This window comes from Rissa tridactyla, chromosome 3, assembly GCF_028500815.1.
Source record: "Rissa tridactyla isolate bRisTri1 chromosome 3, bRisTri1.patW.cur.20221130, whole genome shotgun sequence".
In the NCBI taxonomy this organism is placed as follows: Eukaryota; Metazoa; Chordata; class Aves; order Charadriiformes; family Laridae; genus Rissa; species Rissa tridactyla.
Genome location: NC_071468.1, coordinates 36,055,740 through 36,077,626, shown reverse-complemented (window position 1 = coordinate 36,077,626; position 21,887 = coordinate 36,055,740). Strand labels below are relative to the sequence as shown.

Here is a 21,887-nt window from a genome sequence, read left to right as displayed (position 1 = left end):
CTAAAGTTAGTTTTACAATGCCTAAATGTGCTTCCTTATCCCATCTTTAATTTCAGTGGTTTGTTTTTTAATGTACAAATGCAAATCTAAAATCCATCAGACTTTATAGTGGGCAGCAGTTTTTTGCTGGAAGTTCACAAGTACTTCACTGATCTCTGTATATCAGTGGCCCAAATGCTTTTTTAGAAAAAAAAAAAAAAAATCCTTTTTGTAAATGAGCAAAAGTAAGGTTTTAAAATCACTTCTATTAAATGTTTGCTGTTTGCATTATTTCGTATAGGTAATGCAGTTAAGACAATATACCAAAGAGGAAATTAAATTAACAACACTGTTATATAAATGTACATGATATTCCCTTGTATTTTTTTAAATAATTTATTTTAAATTACATTTAAAACTTTATAAAATACATCCATCATGTGAACATAAACTTTAGAACAGGAAACTAAAAACTATTTCTGAAATGTAAAAGAGTTCCAGGGACATATGAAAGCTCTATGTAAGAACTGGTAAATCTTCCTTATGTTTTAATTTTAAGGTTATGCAGTTCTTGCAGGAAAATAGGAGAAGGATTAAATACTGGATGATAATTGCATTTTTCCCTTACAAAAGAGAAAAATTTTTTTTTTAAAAAAACAAACATGAATAAGATTAGACTCTGCAATACAACTTCTTACAGCTTTATAGAAAGCTTATACTATAGTTTATAGTTTACATAATGGGGAGGCAGTTCAGTGTTTCATAGTCTAATACGACACTCCAACAGAATATGCAAGTTTTAGGAGCTGCAGCTGGACCTTAACATTACCCCTTCCATCTGTGCTAGCCTTCACTTTGTCCAGGAAAAATGGGCTTTGTAGAAAATGTGATGAGCACTTAGCCCAGTGTGGGAGAATATTACTTTTTACCCTTATTAGTGTGTTATGATCAAGGGACTTCGAGTGGTAGTGGCAGTATTAACCTATAGGGGATTGAGGAGGAAAAAGCAACCAGAAACTGTGGAAGAGAAGCCTCTCGCTTTGTGCTTCCCATATCTTAGGCCCGTATTTGTATCCTTTGGAACCCATAGAAGATGAGAAGGGAAAGAAAAGAGACCGTGGAAAATTTAGGTGCGTTGTTTTGTTGTGCGGCTGAGAATTTATCATTTGTGGAGAGTAGAGCAGTTGGTTTCTTTATTAAGTGTTGAAAAATGGGAAAAGGAAGCTCTGGCAGCTCTTCTGTCTATCGACATTTTGAACAGGTGAGGATATCTTTCTTAAGAGGAAAAAAAAGTATAATAGCTTTTATTTTGCTCGGAGTACAAAACTTAAAAATTGTTCACCATATCCTAACAAAAATACCTGATCATTCTGAAATTGTTTCAATAATGCCCTGAGATACGAAGGTCTGATCAAGGACTTGAAGAATGAGGAGGGAGTCTGTCAAAGTGCAAGGAATACTGTATATTCCAAAGATGGACCAGATTGGAATGCTTCACGTCTTTTGTTTTTCCACTGTGTTGAGCTACTGATTCCATAAGAGACTGTTTTTACTAAGGAATTTGGGAATGGTTGGACAAATATTTTTTTTTCAGAGGTGGGCATTTATTGAGCGTAATAGAAACTCACGTTGTATGGTACCTTTGAAAATTGCAGCAAAGAATTATAGTGCACATTTTATTGAGTGTGTGTGTATATACATATATGAATACTTTTTCAACTTTTCACTGTAGGAAGGGGGCTTTGGGAGATGGGAGTGGAGGGTGGAAATGGCAACGCTTTGTTTTTTCTCGTCTTTTGTATGGCATTAGTGATATTAATGTGGAACTAGGGAGCAATCAAATCGCGGCATATGATATTTTTAATGTTAAGCCTTCCTATCAAAATCTCTATAAAACTAACATGCCAATTTGATTTCTAAAAAGAAGTTGTTTATATAGCTTAAATAAAAGCTGTGCATTTTTCTCTGCTGAGAAAATGGCTGCAGTTTTCTTTATGTTTTATAACCAGCAAGAGTATTGAAAAGCTCATTAAGAGTGCCATGTGTCTCTACTGCTGTAACTTTCGTGGCTTTATAAAAAGTCTCTTTCACTTCTTTTCTAAGCTGTGTTGCCCATTTTGAATAGCCTCTGTTGGTTACGAGATTATAACGCTGCAAAGACTTTCTCTCAGCAAAGCCCTACTAGTACTACTAAGACTTTTTTTCTAAATAAATTAATTCAAAGCTATTCTGTTCTTTTTTTCTTTTCTTTCCGTTTTTTTTTTTTTTTTTCTCCTGCTTCCCTGAGCACTTTTATTCAAAAGTCTGAATCGTTTTCCAGGAATGTCAGGATCTAAACACTTGCTGCTAATTTAATGCATGTATGCTTTCTGGCCCATCACGCATTACTGGGAAATGGGATTGAGTATAGCAAAAGAGAAGCTACCTCTTTCTGCTGGAGTATCATGTGCAAAGACTCAACTAGATTTCTTAGAAGTTTATTCACAATGCGTATGGTGCTTATGTTTACAATGTATCGTGGATAGGGAATTAACCTGGTGTTGTCAGTTATTTTTGCTGCTGTTGCATGCAGTTAGATGTTTTAGGGTAAAGTAACTGGTTGCTGCAGTACATGTGTTGCAGTGCAGGGGGGAAGCTTGCATTCCATTCTAAAACTGGGATTAAGTAACAGTCTGTTTGAAGTTGTTTTATTTTACAAAATATCAGATTTCAACATAATTGACACTTTTATCCCTTTCAACTTTGTTCTCCTCTGTGGTCTACATTCTTCCCTCAGTCCATGGGATCCACAGCCCTGCTTGCATCATATCTTACAGGAGATGATTCCTGATTTATTGTGTGCCTTTCTGAGCAGGAAGAAATTTGGGAGAGCCTTGCCTTTCTAGAATAATCTGCTCTTTCATATAATCCGTACAGAATTACTCAAGCACTAGATTTTAGTGGTCTCGCTGAAACCTCAGTGGTAAGAGAACATGAAAATCATGTTCAAATATTAATAGATTATTTGCTTGTCTAAAGGTTTGAGAAGTTAAGCAGGCAAATTTGATGACAGTTAGTAACATTTTTCCCACAGCAGCCTTTCTTCTTCCCCTCCTCCTTCCTCTTTATCTATCAGCAGCTCACTTATTTTTTCTAGCAACCTCTCTGACAGCCAGTTGACATGTTACAGGCTTCCCTTCCCCCTCTTGTGTCCTTCACCAGTTATAACTACTATAACTTACTTCAGCAAGAAAGATTTCATTGCAACAAGGAGATGAAATTAAACCCCCTATTCAACAAAATGCTGTTTTGAGGTATAATTTGAAGGAAATAAGACATTCTCACTACTGTGTCGTGCTTAGTATCCCCTTTTTGACAATATTCTGATGATCAGTTCAATTCATATACTATCAAGCACTTTTTTTTTAGTGATTTGTATTCTACTGATCTGCCTGTTTGGCTGGGAAGGGACAGATGAACTAGACAAGGGGTAAATCCAAGTCTCCCTTTTTTCAAAGTAAACTTACATTTTTGTTCTTTTACCATATGTGAGGAAGAATTATTCTTAAAGTTTATTTAGCTGTCCTAATGTCTTGTCTTCATCTCCTCTGCCTAGTTTTAGTTTTGTCCCTTCGTTTGTTTTCTTTCCTAACCCAATGTTTCAAATATTACTGTAACCTTGCTTGTTCCATAGCATCTTAAAAAATGGAGGTTGTTGAATTCTTGTTCCTGGTCAGCTTGCTACTGTCTCTAAGCAACTGAGGTTAATTTTCTCTGATCGTATCATGTCTATATTTTGGACTGGAAGTAGAACATTTCTCATATTAGCATGCCAAACATTTTTTCTAGTCTATATTAAAGATGAAATATTGATAAAGTAACAGATGTTTTTTGACTTATACACAATTTAGGATAGGTTTGATTAGAATGCCATAGTCCTTGATTACAGTCATGAACTAGGTATTTTTTCTTCCCCCCCAAGGTATCTGAAGTGTGCAAATCTGATACTCTGAATCACTTATCACTGTCACTGGTTTGTTGTTGGTTTTTTTAAAAAGAAAAACAGGTGCACTCAATTCTAGCAGTTCTCCTATTCCAGCTGCTTTGGGAAAGATATAAGATGAACTTGATAAGAAATATCTTACCCTGCTTCTCCATGAATTTCTTTTTTTGTTCCCCCAAATCTAGGGATAAAAAAATTAAATGTCTCCAATGGTTTTATTTTTTTTTCTTCCTTTGATCTTTTTAATCCTGAAGTTTTAGGTAGCCAGGCTACCAGAAGGAATTTCTAATTGGTAGTTTTCTTCTGAGGATTTACTGATGGTCAATTTAAGATTTTTGTGGGGAAAAATGATGGTTAATCAAGCTCTAAGTCTATAAAACATGGGCTTTTGAAAGGAGATGTAAAGGGGAAAGATTTGGGGTATTTTACCTATTTTTTGAAAAATTTTCCTAAGCAAACAGTTATAGCTTAGATTGAGCAAAATATCCATTTACATGCTTAGCTGTCCTTATTTGAGTAAACCCCATTCTGTTCAGCAGTGAGCCTGGGTATGTTTTTGCACAGTGTGCTGCCCTTGTCCAAGTAGTTAGTTGGCTTCAATATGTTGTGGAAAAGCATGGTGCCATCTATGTTATATAAAGACAAAGGTTAAGCAGCTCTGATTCTGGTATTTCTACAATATTTCCTTTATTGTCTTTTATTAAAAGCAGCAAGTTCATCTAGTAAAGTGGAATTTTCAGGTGCAGCAGACCCCATCATTCAGCTTTTTTTTTTTTTCTTCCAGAAATACATTTTTGCTGGGGTAACTTATATACTGATAAGAAAAGTGTTATTTTTAACAATTATTTGTAACATCTAATATGCAAGAAAATTTCATAAGGTAATGTACATGAAGTGTTTGTGACCATTATGAAAACTAATTTCCGGTTGTGTGAATACATGAATAGGAAAGGTTCATATTCTGTTTATGAAGGTTAGCTCATTGCATCAGGAAATAGAAACAATGCCAGCTCATTAGTGGACTGTTCATGCAATGTATATCATAAAGGAGTCTCATGATTACTGTGAGAAAATTCAGACTTTTTTCTGCATATAATTTATATGCTTAGCATATATGATAATATGGTATGGCATAAATACTTTTGACATGTTTGGATTGGCTGCATTAATCATGGCAAGTAGAGCTGTTAGTTATGAAGACTATTCAAATAAATGCCAATAAAATGTTTAAAAGCGTCGTGTTCTGTTTGTTTCAATTTGCAAAAATGTTTTTAAAATATTTAAACTATTTAATGTTTTTCTATCTGTGAGATTAGAGGCCCTTTCTAAACTGAAATAAAAATCATTGCACTAGATATTAGTTGGTGTATTTTGACATATTTGAAAAGACTTTACTGCCTATGTTATCCTTAAGCATGTCTTGCATTAATTAAATTGGAGCTTGGGCTTTTTGTCTTGAAAGACGTCATGTCTTGTGTCAGCTAGATTTTTCTTCAGTACATTTGTCAGAATATGTTGGACAACACATTCTACAATGACTTCTATCTAGTCTAGACAAAAGATGAGAGAGAAAATAGCTTTTAGAGATTTCTATAAATAGACTGTGAAAGATTTTTCTGTGCTGTAAAATTAGATGTTTGATGTTAAAATTACAATACTCGGAGAGGAACAACATATGCATTTGCATTCCCCCTCGTTAGTATCACAGGTGGTTTATTCTTTCTCATTGCCTAAAACTGAGTATGTTTTCTTTTGCTTTTTAGTTTAATATATATTGGTGAAACCCTTTCATTTTTAGGATTGTCATGGTTTTGGCCAAATTGGCCAATGGCCGGCAACAGATGCTCCCCCCCCCCCCCCCCCAACCTCTCATACATGGAGAGGAGGAGGAGAGATAAAGAGATTTATGAGTTTAGAGGAAACCAAACTACTTTAATGAAATATTAATAATAAAATATAAAGGAAATAATGAAATAGATACAGTATATGCAAAACCGTATTAAGCTCTCAGGATGATGTCACCGGCAGGCACTGTGGACGTCCCAGGCTGGACTCAGCGACGGGTGGGAACTGGATTCCACATGTGGAGTCAGGAGCCCATGGGTCAGGATCAAAGGCAGGTGAACAGACAGGGTCCTCCTCGGACATCAGCCATTGAAGAAAGAGACTTGACCCTTTGATCCTGCAGCTTTTTTACTGACCATGGGGCAGATGGGATGGAATACCCTGTTGGTCAATTTTTGGTCACCTGTCCCGTCCGCTCCTCCCTCAACACTTTTTCTGTTTCCGACCCTCCAACAGGGCAAGTAAAGAAATTAGCTGACCCGGGTTGTTGTAGCAATAACTATAACCGAGAGCCTCTGTGCATACCATTCCTTGGCACAAACTGTAAACATCGGTCTTATCACTCTGAGAATGAACCGTTTTCAACACAACATGCTGTTAATTTCAGAGAGTTAGAAGAGGCCTAGCTAAGAAATAAGATTACTGAACAGAAAGTTGGTTCTGTTTTATGTCATACCAGGACAAGGATAAAGGAAATTTGTTTAGAAAATTGTTTTTATTTTGTTTTGAACATCTTGCATGGTTTGAAGCTGTTTAATAGCTTAGTAGTAAGATTCAGAAAGCATGCAGATCATTTAGTTGCTGGAATAAGGACGTATTTCTCATCCCACAGCCTATTCTGTAAGAACTGCAGTGTGTGTATTTATTTGTCTGTATATTCTGTAGCTTTCCCTTATCTAGTAGGCAAATGTTTATTTGTGTGTTGAATTTCTAGCAGAGCTGGGAAAATGTGAAGCTTGGAGGTGCATAACTAAAAAGATTGCCTCTTTTGTTTGTCTAGGGAAAAAGTTTTGATAAAAGGAAGAAATTTTGTATCAAGAGGGTGGTGAAACTCTGGAACAGGTTACCCAGAGAGGTAGTAGATGCCCCATCCCTGGAAACGTTCAGTTCCAGGGTGGACAGGGCTCTGAGCAGCCTGATCTAGTTGAAAACATCCCTGCACATTTCAGGGGGTTGGACTAGATGACCTTTCAAAGGTCTCTTCCAATCCAAACTATTCTATGATTCTTCATCCAATTTTCACAGTTATTTTAATAACTGCCATTGTTTATGTGCATAATATGACTGGACAGGTGCTAGACTGTTGTGTTTGAATCTTAATCCATTACAGCTCATGATTTCAACTTCTTTCAACTCTAAGCACATCCCAGCTGTTGCCTTTGGTCTCTAATAAATATATGCAGAGTATAGCTTCACTCTACACAACTCTGTCAGATTTAGGAACATTACTCACTTTTGCCCACCAAGACAGGATTTTCTTTCATGCTTTCCAGCAGTCTCTCGCTCATTTTTTTTCAGTGTTAGTCACTAGTGCCTGTGTCAGCTTCCCTTTTTGTTTGCTCATCCATGCCACATTCCCCTCAGCCCTCTTTTGTCAGCTCTCGGCTCCTGTTTATCTTTCACTCTTGCTCTCATCTTCCCTAATTCCTTTCTTTTCTCACATATTTCTGACTCTGTTTTTCTGCCTTTCCTTCTTCACTTTTGGTTGCTGCTTAAGGAGTTAGTCTTTCAGGACCATTGTGTCCTCAGCCTCTGAAAGGAAGGTGGCTACAGCTTTGTTTTCCTTGTGGAAACTAAGCTTTTGCACATAAGATTTAAAGGCAGGCCAGCAGCTTGATCCTATTGCATGTAATAGGAAGAGTGGCTCTTTAAAGAGACAGAATACTCCTACTGGTGAAGTCAGGAACTGGAAGTAATCAGAAATCAAATATTTTTTAATGGACATCGAGACTTGTTAATACGCTTTTCCCTGGGAAACTGAGAGTCCTTGAACTCTCACTGAAATTGTCATCTCCAGACTTTGACCCTTGCCACTTAGCCCACCGAACAGTAATTGAGGCATGCCTCTTGCATTCAACATGTTTTACTTATTTGTGAACACCAAGTATTTCAATGTGTAGAGACTGTTGTAGGCAGAATTCCTGTGGTGGATGCTGGCATTCAAAACAGGGGAAAACCAGGTATGACACACTCCCTTTGGAGTCCTGTTTGGCATCATGTGGATTTCCCTCTGCTGTGCCTCACCGTTCTTCTACAGACAGCTGTTCTTACAGACTGAAGGTTGTGAAGATGTTTTATAGAAATTCGTTACTTTGTTCTGACGTGGCTTAATAGTAAAGTCAGTGGCACCCTTCCTATAAATCATTGGTTTAGGCATGTAATTCTTCCTGAATTTTTTTTGCTGTTCCTACTACAGAAAAAAAAAATGTGATAGCTGATTTTGACTAGTTAACATCACTATAGGATGAGCTCACAAATGGCATTTTTCTAATGTAAAAACTGTATGCAACTGTTAAAGTATTCTTGTTGTGCCATTGACTAATCTTAGAGTTTTGAAATTATGTAAACATTTAAATTGGTTCTCTTCAAGAAGATAATTTTATGCCTTTTTCTGAGGATGTGAAGGGAGCTTTTAAGGCTCCATTTGGTTGTGTAATTTTTATGGTTGTGCTCCAAATCTGTCTGAGAACCAGTATTGTTGCTACCCTACATTCTCTTCTTGCAAAAGATACTCAGATAAGGTATTTCAAGGATAATTATTGTAAATGGACATTTGTCCTGATGTTATCATTGCAAAAGTGAAGATAAAAGTTTCTGTTAGGGAAAGAATCTATTCTGCATCAGATAGCAGCAGTATATAAAGCAGTATTCTCCCAGCAGCTGTTGATAGACCAAATAAACAGGAAACATTGCTGGCAGTCTATGGAAAAAACATAGTGATGGAAAAAAACATAGTGGTGAGCTCTTAAATGTGAGTAGGCAGGCAGAACAGACAAATCCCACCACCCTGGGGCAGTTGCATAAGGATGCAGGATCTGCAGATGTCAGACCTAAGGGATTTTCCAGTGGTCTAGAGTGCTGCAGACGTTGAGTTTGCCCTGAACAGTTCAAACAAGCAAAGAAACAGAAGAAAAGAGAGAGGAACCTTAATGTGTAGTCTTACCTGGACTTTGCTGAGTAACAGGTACTATTTAAAAAAAAAAACCACAAACAAATAAAAACAACAACACAAAAAAAACCCCCACGCAAACAAACATGCTCAGAAAGAGTTGACCAACTTAAAGAAAGTATTGTGAAATCATGGTTCTTGCCTGTAGCCACAGGCAGCGGTACCAGCAATGGAAAGGTGAAAAGTCATAACTGTCTCCCTGAGGAACAAATATCTATCAGCAGAGGATAAGTTAACCTGTACTGTCTGTTCCAAAAATGCTCCTTGTCAGAGAAGAGGCAAGGCCGAGGGTAGGGGGGAGCAAACAGGGCAGAGGATTTAAGACCTTACTGTGATAGTTTCCAAGAGAATGCCTAGCAGGGGGTAGATAATGTTTCTTCTCCCACGTGGCCGATATGAATAGAACAAGTTAGAAAATATTCTCCATTGGCACCAATTTTCTATCTTTCACCCTTTTTTCAGTCATTTGCTTTGTTTGTCTTGAGGCTAATCATATTGCAAGTCCTCACACAGCATGTACCATTGCATATAGTCCTGAAACCATCTGTCTTTAAAATATATCTAGCCATTCTCAAACCAAATTCACTGTTTTACTACCTGTGCAGAGAGCAATTCCTTTAATGTGCTTTTCTGTTTTTCAGGGTGTTATCAAAAGAGCACATGATGTGTTCAGAACCTTGGCATAGATGGTGAAATTCCTGAGGCTGAGCCGTTAAAACGAGAAATTTGCTGTTGTTTAATACCTAGGGAAATCCTTATCTTTGGTACCAAAGAGTTAAAGTCTAGTCATTTGAATCCAAAACCCTAATTTATTGCTGTTGAGATTGGGCCTTAGGAAATAAATGCAGTACTGTGATGTGGTGTGGAAGTCTGTACTTCTGCCGTTTCAGGAGTAAGTCCAAACCACAGACCTGAAAAAGACAATGCTACTACAGTCAAATCTGGCTGAAGTTGTTTTCAGCATAACACAGAATAAGTGATATGTTTGGCGCAACAGAGCGAGTGTCAGTAATATGTCTGGACTCCATTCTGAATGAAAATAGGAGCCATATCTTCTGTGGTTTACCCTTCACTAGTCATTGAAAACAGATTCCTTTAAATAAAACAGTATCTTCTTTCTTCATGACATTTCCTTTTCTTCCCTATTTCTTCCTTCTCCTAAAAAAAATTAGTTGAGACCCTCCAAGGAAAACTTACTTCTGAACTTAAATAGTCTCTCAAAATGAAAAGAAAAAACAAACCAAAATACAACCCAAAAACCAGGTTAAGCAACAGCATGAAAAATTATTCTTTTTTTTTAATCCTTACGAGAGGATACAACGTGTATAGCACTTAGTATCATTGCAGAGCATTAAGGTCTTAGAAACTTGCTAAATATCAGCCCACGGTTGTGTTTAATGTAGAAGAAAATATAAATAATTTTGGACATTCAGGATAGATCTGCACTTTGGATGTATAAGTAGAACTGAACAAATAATTTGACACTCAGATAACACCTTTGTACTATTATTAGAAAGTAGAAAATCCTAAGGAGGGAAAAAAGCATTAAAACATTTTCCTAGCAGAACCTGATTTGAGTTGGTTTTTCCAATGTGTCTAAAATGATTTTTGAATTGTGATTTTTGTTCCTTCCATACACCTGTCTGCAAGTCACATACCTACGTGCATGGAAGTTAAATAATAGACTGCGTTATGCAGAATCAAAGAATCATGTTTATAGCTCACTATAAGCATCTCCCCACATCTTGGTTTATTTTTGTTCCATGGAAGCTAATGTGAGCTTACTTTTCTGTGTTTCTGTTATATTTAAATCCATACTAAGATTTCTCTGAGTCTTTTGTTTCCTCTGAAAATTCTTCAGTAAACGTAAATCTTTGTACTCCTTTCACATAGCTTTTTCTGTGGAACACGAGCCCTCCCTTGCAAGGGAATGCTTCTCTAGTGCTCATTCTCTTTGACCTTTTTCTCTGTGAAATGTATAATGTAGAGGACACTGGGACGCCATTTCAGTTTTATCTGCAGAGCTACATTCAGAAGTAGCTAGAAAGACAATCATCATGTGCTTGTGTTTCTTCCACTTCTGACTAGAGATCAGATTCCAGTATACCTGTGTCTGCATCAAAGGACCCCTTTTAATTTCATTTTCTTAATACAGACAATATTTGCGTGTTTCTGAGTCGCAGGGTTATGGAGCGAGACAGGAGATTTTCCAAGAACAACCATAGAAACATCCAACTTAAGAGGAAGCTCAGGAAATTCTTGATGTGTATTCAGAAGACGTAAAGACTATAGCAGGAAGAAGAAACAGATATGGACTGAGCTTTGGCCACGAACGTTGTTCTAACAAGTGCTTAACCATTTCTTTCTACACTACTGAAAAGTGTACTTGTGGAGAGGGGTGCTTCCTCTTAAGTTGGATGTTTGGTATTCTTTGTGTGTGTGAGGAAGCAGGAGAGAAAAAGAAAGACGCAGCCTTTTACAGAGCAACATATTTATAGCTGTTAGTAAAAGCAGCAGATGCAGACGTTTTGTATGTTTCTTTTCCTTCAAAAATAAAATAAAATCAACTGCAGAGGAGAGCTGGCCTAGGGATGACTGCAGGTTTCAAATGGGACGGTCATGGAGAATAGAAAGGGTAGTTGGATGTTCTCATAATAGTAATAATGACAAGAACCAAGACCAGAGGTAAGGCAGCCTCATTTTATTTGAATGTTACCTGTGTTGCCTTTGCTAGAGAAAACAAGATGAATGAACAAGCTGTGAAGTCTGAGGGTGTTTTCTTTTGGGAAGTCATTCTTTTTCCCCATCAGGACTTCTAGCCATATTGTCAGCTGAGGATGCTGAGTCTGAGTATTGATTGAACAGAGGAAAAGGATGCTGGTGAATATGGAGTAATGTTACTCTATTGCTGAGAAGCAGCTGTGTTGGGTGGGTTTTTTTTCAACAAAGAATGCTTTCTTTAAGGGTAGGTAGAAGAGATAGCTGAAGAAAGATGCTGATGTGTCTTGATATTTCTGATGAGGATAATAACACAGTTCCTTTGAGCAGAAACAGATTATAGTCTTTGCAATGTTTTGGCAGAGTTGAACTTTTGAAAGTAGCAGATGCATTTATTTTGCAAAAAAGTCACTCATGATTCTGTTTTCAATACTTCTTTCCAATATCTTCAGCGAAAACAGACAATGTAGTCCTTTTAATGCAAATTATTCTTGACTTTCTTTGGCTGTCTTTTATAGAGCCATCTACAGAAATATGATTAATTGTCATACTTTAGGGGAAATTAAGAAGAGTTGTACACAATGGGGTGTTTTGTTCTTTTTAAAGGGACAGTTCACTTTAGTAATGGGACTACTAATTCATATTCCCTTACATCTGTTGCTAGCTTACCAGCTAGTATAATACTGAAACTTATTAAATCTATGCAAACATGTGTTTCTCAACTTCATCCTTGCCCTGAATTAAAAACTATAGCAAGATGCGAGGTACACCTTAATTTTTTTTTCACTTCGAAATCTGTGGTCTATAGAGAAAGTCTGGTTTAGAGCGTATCTTTTCCACCACCCAGATGAAACAGTCATTCCAGAGGTGTCTGCAGCCTCATGGCAAACTCAAGGGAACCAAATGAGATTTGAGACTGGAAGACACAATAAAATTATTGAGAACCTGTCTTAAGCACCTCAGTTGGGCATCTAACCAATGTGCATAAGCAAGGGACCTAGTTTCCTTCATAAAGTCAATGGAGAGTAAGAGGCTTTCTCAGGGAGCCCCTAAGGCTGATGCTTGTTCAAAATGGTCGTTTTAGGGAACTTTCCTGTCATCGCTGCCTGTGTAAAAAGACCCAGGGGGACTAACTTCCAAGCTTTCCTGACTGATTTTTTTTATTCCTTGAAGTCCTGCGTACTACAGAAATGGCACAAAAGCCAGCACGATTTCCAACTGACCTCGCATAAATAATTACCCAGAAGCTGTTCTTTGCAAGGTAGATATCAGAAGGAGCAAGAGTTACTGCTTAAAACCAGTGCCATGGAGGGGAAATATATTTAGAGTAAGAAGCGGGATAGAGTATGAGGATTCTTTTGTGTGGATGTTATCAGGAGCTACCCCTTTGCTACAGAATGCTATTTGAGTGGGGTAAAAAAAACCTGCGGAAAAATAAAGTGAAAGTGAAATGACGCTAGCCTTATTGTATACACTAGTAGACTATTTTGTAAGTCTTGTGAGAAGAAAATTTATTCCAGTCTTTCCTTCTAACTTTTGCATTGATGAAGCCAGCTACTGAGTAACTCTTATATTGTATTTAATGTGCCTTTGGATGTGATAAATTCCAGAGAGAATCAGTCACTTGCAAACTGAGATTAAATGGGATACTTAAGAACTTTAAACTGCATTTAGGTAAGTGCAATGTAATTGTGCTATATTGAGTCTGGCATTCATTTCTAAATCAGTGTAGTATCATCTAAATAATTAACTGTTTAACTAAGAGGTATTTAACATCTATGCGTACATTTTTCTTTATGAAGTAATGACAGACATAAAGGGGAACTTGTAAAAACTCTTCATAGCTGCAGATGGGGAAAAAAGGGACTGTCCATTGTGTGTGTGTGTACACATATTTAATTTTAAAACTCTCAGAATTAATATTTTATTTCAAATGCATTCATTTATCCAAGACAGTGAAATTATATATGTGAAAGAATCTCATTCAAACACATTGAAGTATATAAAAATGCAAAAAAAAAATTAGTGTCGTCTTGTTTTAGCAGTCAAATACAACAAAAGGTACTCTGTATTTACAATGATGTAATGTTACAACTTGAGTGCCGAGGCTACCAGACAAGACTAGACAAAACGAATTCTAAAAATACCATTCTAATTAGACTAGTCCCTTGATGCAGATCACTGATCGTGTTTTGGCCTTGCTCTTGACTTTTTAACACTGAGAGATATTTCTAATGGCTGCGGCTAAGAGCTCTAAGTCCAGCTCTGCTCATGATCAGCTAACACCTGTTGCGGTGAAAAGCTATTTTAGTTGTACAGTCCTAGGATTAGTTTTATAGACCAAAATAAACCCTTGTCATACAGTTGAGTGAATAACTTTAGACTTTGGAAAAAATATGCCGAATGTGTGGTCTAAACCTACTGAAATATATATGGATTATTAAAGCAGTACTGGAAAATGGAACTGTGCACATGCTGATGTCTCAGCCAGTGCAGGAAAGTAAACTGTCTCCTCTGTCACATTAATACTTTCAAGATTTCTGCCTGACTCTGTGGTTTACATAACTGACAGTAAGACACAATTTGGTTAAAAAGAACATAAATCACTTAAATCATGATAATTTGAAGAGACCTTAAAAAAAAATCACAAGTGATCATATGATTGACTCTGTAACACGCTATCTTGATGTAACAACTTATTAAAAATCAGTGGAAGACCTAATAAAGGAAAATACAGAACTTCTGCTAACGCACATCATACAGGCTTAAGCATTGCATGCTTTTTTGTTTTCTTGTTTCAGTGCAAAGGTCTTGGCTTAATACTCTAAAGGTGCCATGTAGAATTTATATTAGATACTGTTAGGCAAGAAAATATTTAAGACCTAACCAAGTAATAACACATTTCCCCATGCAACACAGAGAAAGAAACACTAACACAGGACTTGGAATAATGCCTGAAATATATTTCATTTTAAGTGTATAACACAAGTTGTGGTGTTTGTAAAGAAAATGTAAATTATCCTTGCCTTGATAGTTTTGCCCTAAGACTGTTTGATCAATTAGTAGCCCGTAACTCCAACGACTTTGCATATTGTTGTGGTTTTTTAAAAAACTAAATTATAGTTGTCAAAGCCATATTAAAAAAGATGTAGTGAGTTTCTAGCTAAAATTCCTGTCTGTTTAATAAAAAAAAAAAAAACCACAAGCGAAATTTTGAAACCAGTTGCTTTTGTGTTGATGCATATACACTTTTAATTTGCAGGATAAGTTGGTAATATTTTGATTTTCCAATCCAAATTACCCTTAAGTGTAGGATAGATTTCAGTGTTTAGTGAAAGTGTGAAATTAAACAGATGCGTCAAGCCATGTACAGCACAGGTTTTGATAGTTGTTAAAACATATCAACAGGACCTTTGATGTTTGTTTGATACCTGAGCAATTCGTTTGACCTTGAGGAGGAGAGATGTACGTGGAGTAGAATACATGCGAATGCGAGTATTCCCTCTATTTGCATCTTTTATAAAAACAAAAAAGGCAAAAAAAAAAAAAAAAAAGCAAGAGCAATCTACTAAGTCTGTTGGCTACTCCATGCTAGGAACTAGATATATGGGATACATTACACATTGTCTTTTCTTCTCTGCCTTCTACCTGCCAACCACTAAATATATCCACTGTCAGAAGATTTATGGAAGCCTTGTATTCTCAAGGTATGAAAAATACTCTTTTCTTTGTTTGTGTCCATTATCTTGTTCATGTTGCTCTCCAAGGACATAATTATGCCAAATAGGATTAGAATTTGCCAAGTTGTAACAAGAATCATCTGGAGTGAAATCCTAATGTAATTTTTTTCTTGCTGGGCCTTAGAAAATATGTAGGCGTTCATAGCTAATAAAATGTGACTGGAGAATATACAGCCTTACGTCTTCTAATTGCTTGTGCCTAAAGCAATTCTAATGCTTCTAGAGATTAACAGTCTATTTATCTGAAGGTTTGCTGTCTTGAACAGACGCCCAAAATTTGTTTTTTCAGATTAGTAAGTCTTATCCAACTATTGACACGTGCAATCAAATATCAAATATTTGTTGTTGGTAATACTTAGGAAGGTGAGGAATTTATAGGTGCTCAAATTACCACCCTGATTATTGGTGTAAATTCCAAAATTATTATTTGGGAATGTTGTCTGCAGTGCCACTGATTATAGATGACAGAAGTTGCAACGAGAAGATGGTTTGAAATCATTTGCTTCAGCATCCTGTTTGTTTGTTCCCAGGTTAATCAATGTCGTTTGTTCAGAACTATCGAGTAGTCATGATGTTTTATATAAATCAAGGATCATACTGCAGAATCCATTAGTATAACTTCTCATGTACATGCAGTGAAGTCAGTAGGCTTGAATTTGGCTTATTGTGCTTTGTTGACACCTTTTCCAATTCATTGTGCAAGAGGAAATTTTATTTTTTATGTCAGGTAATGTTTGAATTTTGAACCTAAAGTCAAGTCATCATGCATTAAGGTTATACTCTCAGAGAACTAGAAAGTCTTCTATTTTTTATATATATATATATATATGTATATATAAAAAAAATATATAACGTATATAGGATTGGGAGTTGTTTCCATGTGAACTTCAGATTATTCGATTTCAATAAACTGATGGTTTTTGAAGAGAGCAGAGGAGCTCCCCTGTTAGCATGAAAAAAACATAACCTCTCCAAAATGATAGTGTTTAGTCTTTTCCAGGGGTTAATTAGGTGGGCATTTACGGATACACATTTTAGTTTAAGGGTTCAATTTTAATGCAATTATTTAATAATACATATAGAGATTTACATACAGTCACTATGTATCATAATATATAACAATACGAATCGTATGCAATGATAGAGAGGTTTTGTGTATAATACCATGACGGGAGATAAAAAGAGGAAATATCTTGGTGTAGAATTGAACTGAGGATCAAAGTGGTGGATCAAAGACAAGAAACTGTTTATTTCCATCATTAGTCAGTGTTCTCTAATTCTAAGTGCATTTTAAAGTTTATTGGCAATTTAATCACTGAGAATACAAAGCATGTGTCCCATGATAATTACGAAATACAAACTTGTAATTTAAATATAGATAAAAGGAGATAGCAGTTCCTTTAGGTTGTTGCTAAGCAACTTTTTTGCATTAAAATATTTATATTCACCAGGAGAACAGCATTAAAAACAATCTTTTGACATGTATATTTCAATCAGCTTAAACATCAAATACTACTTCTTGTCCAGTTAAATATGTAGCGTACCTTTTGCCCATTTAGAAAACAGTAATGTATTTTAGTTGCACATTTATTATATTTTAAGATTTTGTGTGTGTGCATAGCTGTTGTGGTTTCCTCTTAATTTCTGGTCACTGAAGGATTAGTAAACTGTTGAGTGTTGTGATGAGAATAAAAATGCTACCAGAACGAACTTAAGGTCTGTGAAACCTCACTGTCATGTGTTTAACGGTGATGGTAGATAATCAGGTCTTCTTTGGAATCTTATTTATTTTTAAATCTCTGGGATGGCCATGTACAGCAGAATTGGTATATATGCTGGATTTGAACAGAGGAGCTACTTGCTCTGTTTCAGTTAATAGGAAATTTTTACATGTCCGCACACCAAGGAGAAAACTAAAAAGTGTTCATATTGACTGGCTTGGTTTGGTGCCAAGCCATGGTTCTACTGCTTAACTGTAGCTAGAAATCTAGCATTTTTCTTATCCTCTTTATATATGCTTTTCAGCACAACATAAAAAAAAAATGCACTGGTATTGGAGACCACTTAGTCATGAATGTACTTTATTTTACCTCATAGAGTTCTGACAGAATTACTGTTTAGAGTTACAAATCCCATTTCAACCAGGATCTGCCAATATTACTGGAAATCATCCGCATTCAAGCTCAATTAACATAGAAGTTGATATTCTAAGGACATTTCTCAAAACTTGTATTCTTTTGCTTTTCTCTGGACCTTACCTTGCCTTAATCTTTCTTAGGTAATTAGAAATAGTTTTGTAAAGTTCCCCTAACTTCTTCCCAGGGCAAAGTTTCCTGTGCATACTGTTTTTCAGAATTGCAGGGATTGTCATTTGAACATGACATTTTTTAAAAAAAATTGTGTTATTTACGCAGAAATTTAAGCATCAGATGATTTGGACGAGACTGTGGAAAACAAAATCAAATTCTCCCTAATCTTATACTGACTTTCTTCTCTTGTTTTTTAGGATTGAATTCTGTAGAACTTTTTATGTCAAAGAATCCTCTGCTGTATGCTTAAAAAAAAAATTAAGCACTTTTAAGGTAGCTTTCGGTGACAGAGTCCTTCACCAGAGATTAACAGACATGTCTGCAAAACAACTGCAAGAAGCAAGAATTTTGCCTGTTCATGCCTCCAACTAGGTTTTTTAATGTGCTCACCTGGCTGCTGTGCACAATATAGGATGGGATGTTGAAAAGAAGCCACAGTATTTTCTCATTTTACAGAGAAGCATAGAATAAATTCTAGGCTTGTCATTTTGCCTTTGGTTATATTGAAGGAATAAGGTTTTCATGTTAATTTTCTGAATGAATTCATGAAAATCACCATATAATGATATACTTGGTCATATGAAGCAAGACTAATGAAAAATAGACATAAATTAATCCATATAAGTAATTGGTATATCTTAATTATGTGTGGCTTTTTTGGAAAACCAAACAACAAAGCTGCTGCAGTAGGTTAACTGAAATTGGTAATGAAAAGAAACTAGAAAGGGATTTATTATTTTTTTTCATTTTTTCGAAGTCCCTCACAGTGTTTTCTGGTTTTTTGTTTGTAACTTAAAATATGTTAGCAAATACCTGAGTGAATCTAAACTAAAGGTCATTTCTTTGGAGGGGAGGACAGAGGAACAGAGCAGTCCTCAGGGTATGTCATTTCACCACATCCTGGCAATTTGGCCAATAAGCAGAATATTTTTGGTTCGGTGATGGACTGATGTGCAAACTCTTGGGAATTCAACAGCTGGTTGCGATTAAAAGTGTTCAGAGTTTGAAAGTCCTCTTTCAAGTGATAGCTCCATTATAGCAATCATAGTAGTTTGTTAGGCTGCTGATAGTTTATCAGTGAGCAAAGTACAAGAATAAAAGAATTAAAAAAATAAAAATAAAAATTAAAGCATAGATTTACAATAAGGGAAAATCATAAAGTGTTCAAATTATTTAGAACTGCAGTTAACGGGGATCACCTTTACCTGTTCCAGGTTGTCTAGCATGTCTAATAAGCCCACATAAGCTCTTCCTGACTTTGATGTCAGAAAAAATTCCTATAGGAACTGCTACTTTTTTAAATAGTAGACGGAGTATTGCAGAAGAGTTGCTGTGAACAGCCTATACCTGTTATAAGTCATGGCTGACTGATACAGTCTTATTCATCTGCCCTTCAAAAGACTTTGGTTTGATTTGGGTTGTAAGTTGGAGATCTTATAGTATTGCGTAATGCTCCTCTGTGTATCCCAGCTTTCCCAGGGTTATTTGGTTAAGTCTTCTGCTTTATCTTGAGTATATTACATTCTTGAATTTGAGCTGCAGGCTGCTTTCTCTGTGTGTAGTTTCCTTAAAACCAAACATTGTAACTTCATAAATAATATACAGATAGGTTCGTATGTATGTATGCATATGAAATACCAATGGCAAAAGCTTCCTTGAAGATTCTTGCTAGCTCGTTCTGAATTTTGTATAGGTGTTGCAAATTGTGCAACCATTCTTTCTCTGTTTCTCTAACAGAAAGTCATTAGAGTGATCAGGGAGTGCATCACGCCTAGGTTAAGTTCTGAATAATGATGAGGCTGAATCATTCATTAATGGTACCTGAGAGTTAGCCTGGGTTTGATCTGGGTGTCATTAGCAATGTGCACCTATCTCACGATTCAGGTTATTACTTGCCATTTTGTTCTTGCATAATAATGGGGGTATTATAAAGGTATTGTACAATAACGGACTACTTTGTTATTAAGACTTGGAGGATCACGTTGTTTCATTACAATGTCAGATAAGGATGATAAATTAAATGAAATATTCTGTTTTGTGTAATGTCTTGGTAATCTCCTTTTTACAGTTTGATATGATGGGAGAGGATGATATAAAAGGTTCTTGTTTGTAGGAAAAAATGTGGCAAAGAATTGGAGAAATGAGTTTTCCCATGTGAAAACATTGCATTCAGTGCAGAAAATGTTGCATAACCTTATTCTCTTTCCTTTTTTCTCACCCCACCTAATTTTCACGGTTTTCTTTTTCTTTATTTTATTGTTCTTTCTCTAAAGTAAGAACAAAGATGACTTTTGAAGAGTCTCAGTAGTGTTTTTGTTTTAGAATTATTTTGTTAATTTCATTAGCTGCTTTTGGTATAGTACGATAAACTTTCAGATATGTTGACAAAACTTGCATAATCTTGATTTAGGGTTTTTTTTTTTGCCAGATGTTTTATTTTAACCTATAGTCTCATTAATAGAGTCTAGATTTATCTTCAGGTGAAAATATAAAGCTTTGAGACTTCCAAGAAAATATTTATTCTGAATTTATGGAGATTTTGGGTAGAAGATTAAAGCTTGCTTAATAGTTATGGGTACATGTTCTGAAATTATTCTTTACTGCCCTTGAGTATAAACATTTGTGCCCTTTATACATGTATTATTTTGTATCTGTGGTGCTTTAAACATTACAATTAGGCAATGAAAAGGTGAGCATTTGAGTTCTGGCACACGACTGAGCTTGGTACAAGTATAAAATTGCAAGTGTTTCTTAACTGAAAAATAGGCCTGCTTCTCGTTGTCCTATGCAGTTGCAGTGGGTTTTTTGTATCAATAGAACTCTTAGAGAATTCATATTTTTCTTCTATAATTGTATAGCAGGTATACCTTACATTTATTTTATGAATGCCTTTAATAAGCAGGACTTTTATTCCTGATAAGACTGCCATTGCTCCTGCAGAGGAGCGAAACGTCATTCTCTCTGCCTCCCTTCCACCCTGTTTCTCTTCGCTTCTCCTCCCTCCCCATATGATTTTATTCACACCTCATACAGCGTGATTGCTTAAATCACTGCCTTGACAGTGTCGTAGGAGGTATGTGTAGAGGCTTTCGTCAGCTGCTGGTTCTCTTGCAGAGCTGCATGGCATGGACACAGAGGCTTCATGCTGTGTCCTGCTTGTGGCAACTGCTAAGGTGAACCAGAGTGAGGGGACAAGTCTCTGCTGCTGGACAAGGGCTGTATAGTTGGACCTGAAAATGTATTGAGGACCATTATTAGTCAAGCCCTTTAGATTTCGTTATTTTTTTGACAGATGTTGTGTTCATTTGAAAAATGTAAATATTAGTATCTACCACCATGTAGCAGAGAAAAAGTTGCCTTTAAGTAAAAAATAAAATAATATGACAGAATACCAACAGTGGAGAAAATGGGGGAAAGGGTAATCTTTCTCACAAAAGAAGTTTTTACGCTGAAGTAAATATTGTTCAAGTGTTTGCCCTAACAATCCGTTAAGGGGTTTTTTTGGCAGCCAGCTGGAATGGCCACCGAAGAATAAATTCAGAAATCGTGATCCTCTGTTAGGAATGTCTTGCTTGCATCCTGAAGTGGACTGTTTGTCTGAAGACCAAACAAAAATAGGTAGTAGACTGAACTTCCCATGGTGAGACACAAGAGAGATGAGCTCTCAGAACTAGGATTTGGACCAGTTAACAGATTTACTGCTTGTAATTAATTTGTAAAAGGGGCACTTGAAAGTATACAGAATATAGAATGTTGTGATTGCATTCCCTTAATACTTCCAGGTCCTCAGCACGTGGAGGGAAAGTATAGAAGTCTTTGGGTACTTCTTAATGTAATACTGAGTAGAAGTCATGAAAGAATCAGTGCAGAGATTGTTGGTCACAAGACAGAGGATCAGCTGATGTTGAAGTGTTTGGTGGCTGTACATGCATTCATACTGCTTTCACTTATGCTTTCATTTGCTGTCGCCTGTCTTCCCATTTTAGTTTTGCTTGGAGAGAATTTGGTTTAGCTTGTTTCTTTCTGCTTCCTTGCCTGTGAAACCACTGGGGAAAAGACAAACAGATAGATTACAATATGACAGAAATTTGTCAGGCGTTTCACACAAACCACCATTGAAGTATACTTTTTAATGCTTTGGGAGG

The 21,887-nt window shown here is 36.2% G+C and overlaps 1 protein-coding gene across 1 annotated transcript in view; it reads left to right on the top strand.

The window, feature by feature from the left end:
- TTC27 (tetratricopeptide repeat domain 27) overlaps positions 1–21,887 on the top strand; it is a 132,018-nt gene that overhangs the window by 51,373 nt on the left and 58,758 nt on the right. The window lies entirely within an intron of this gene.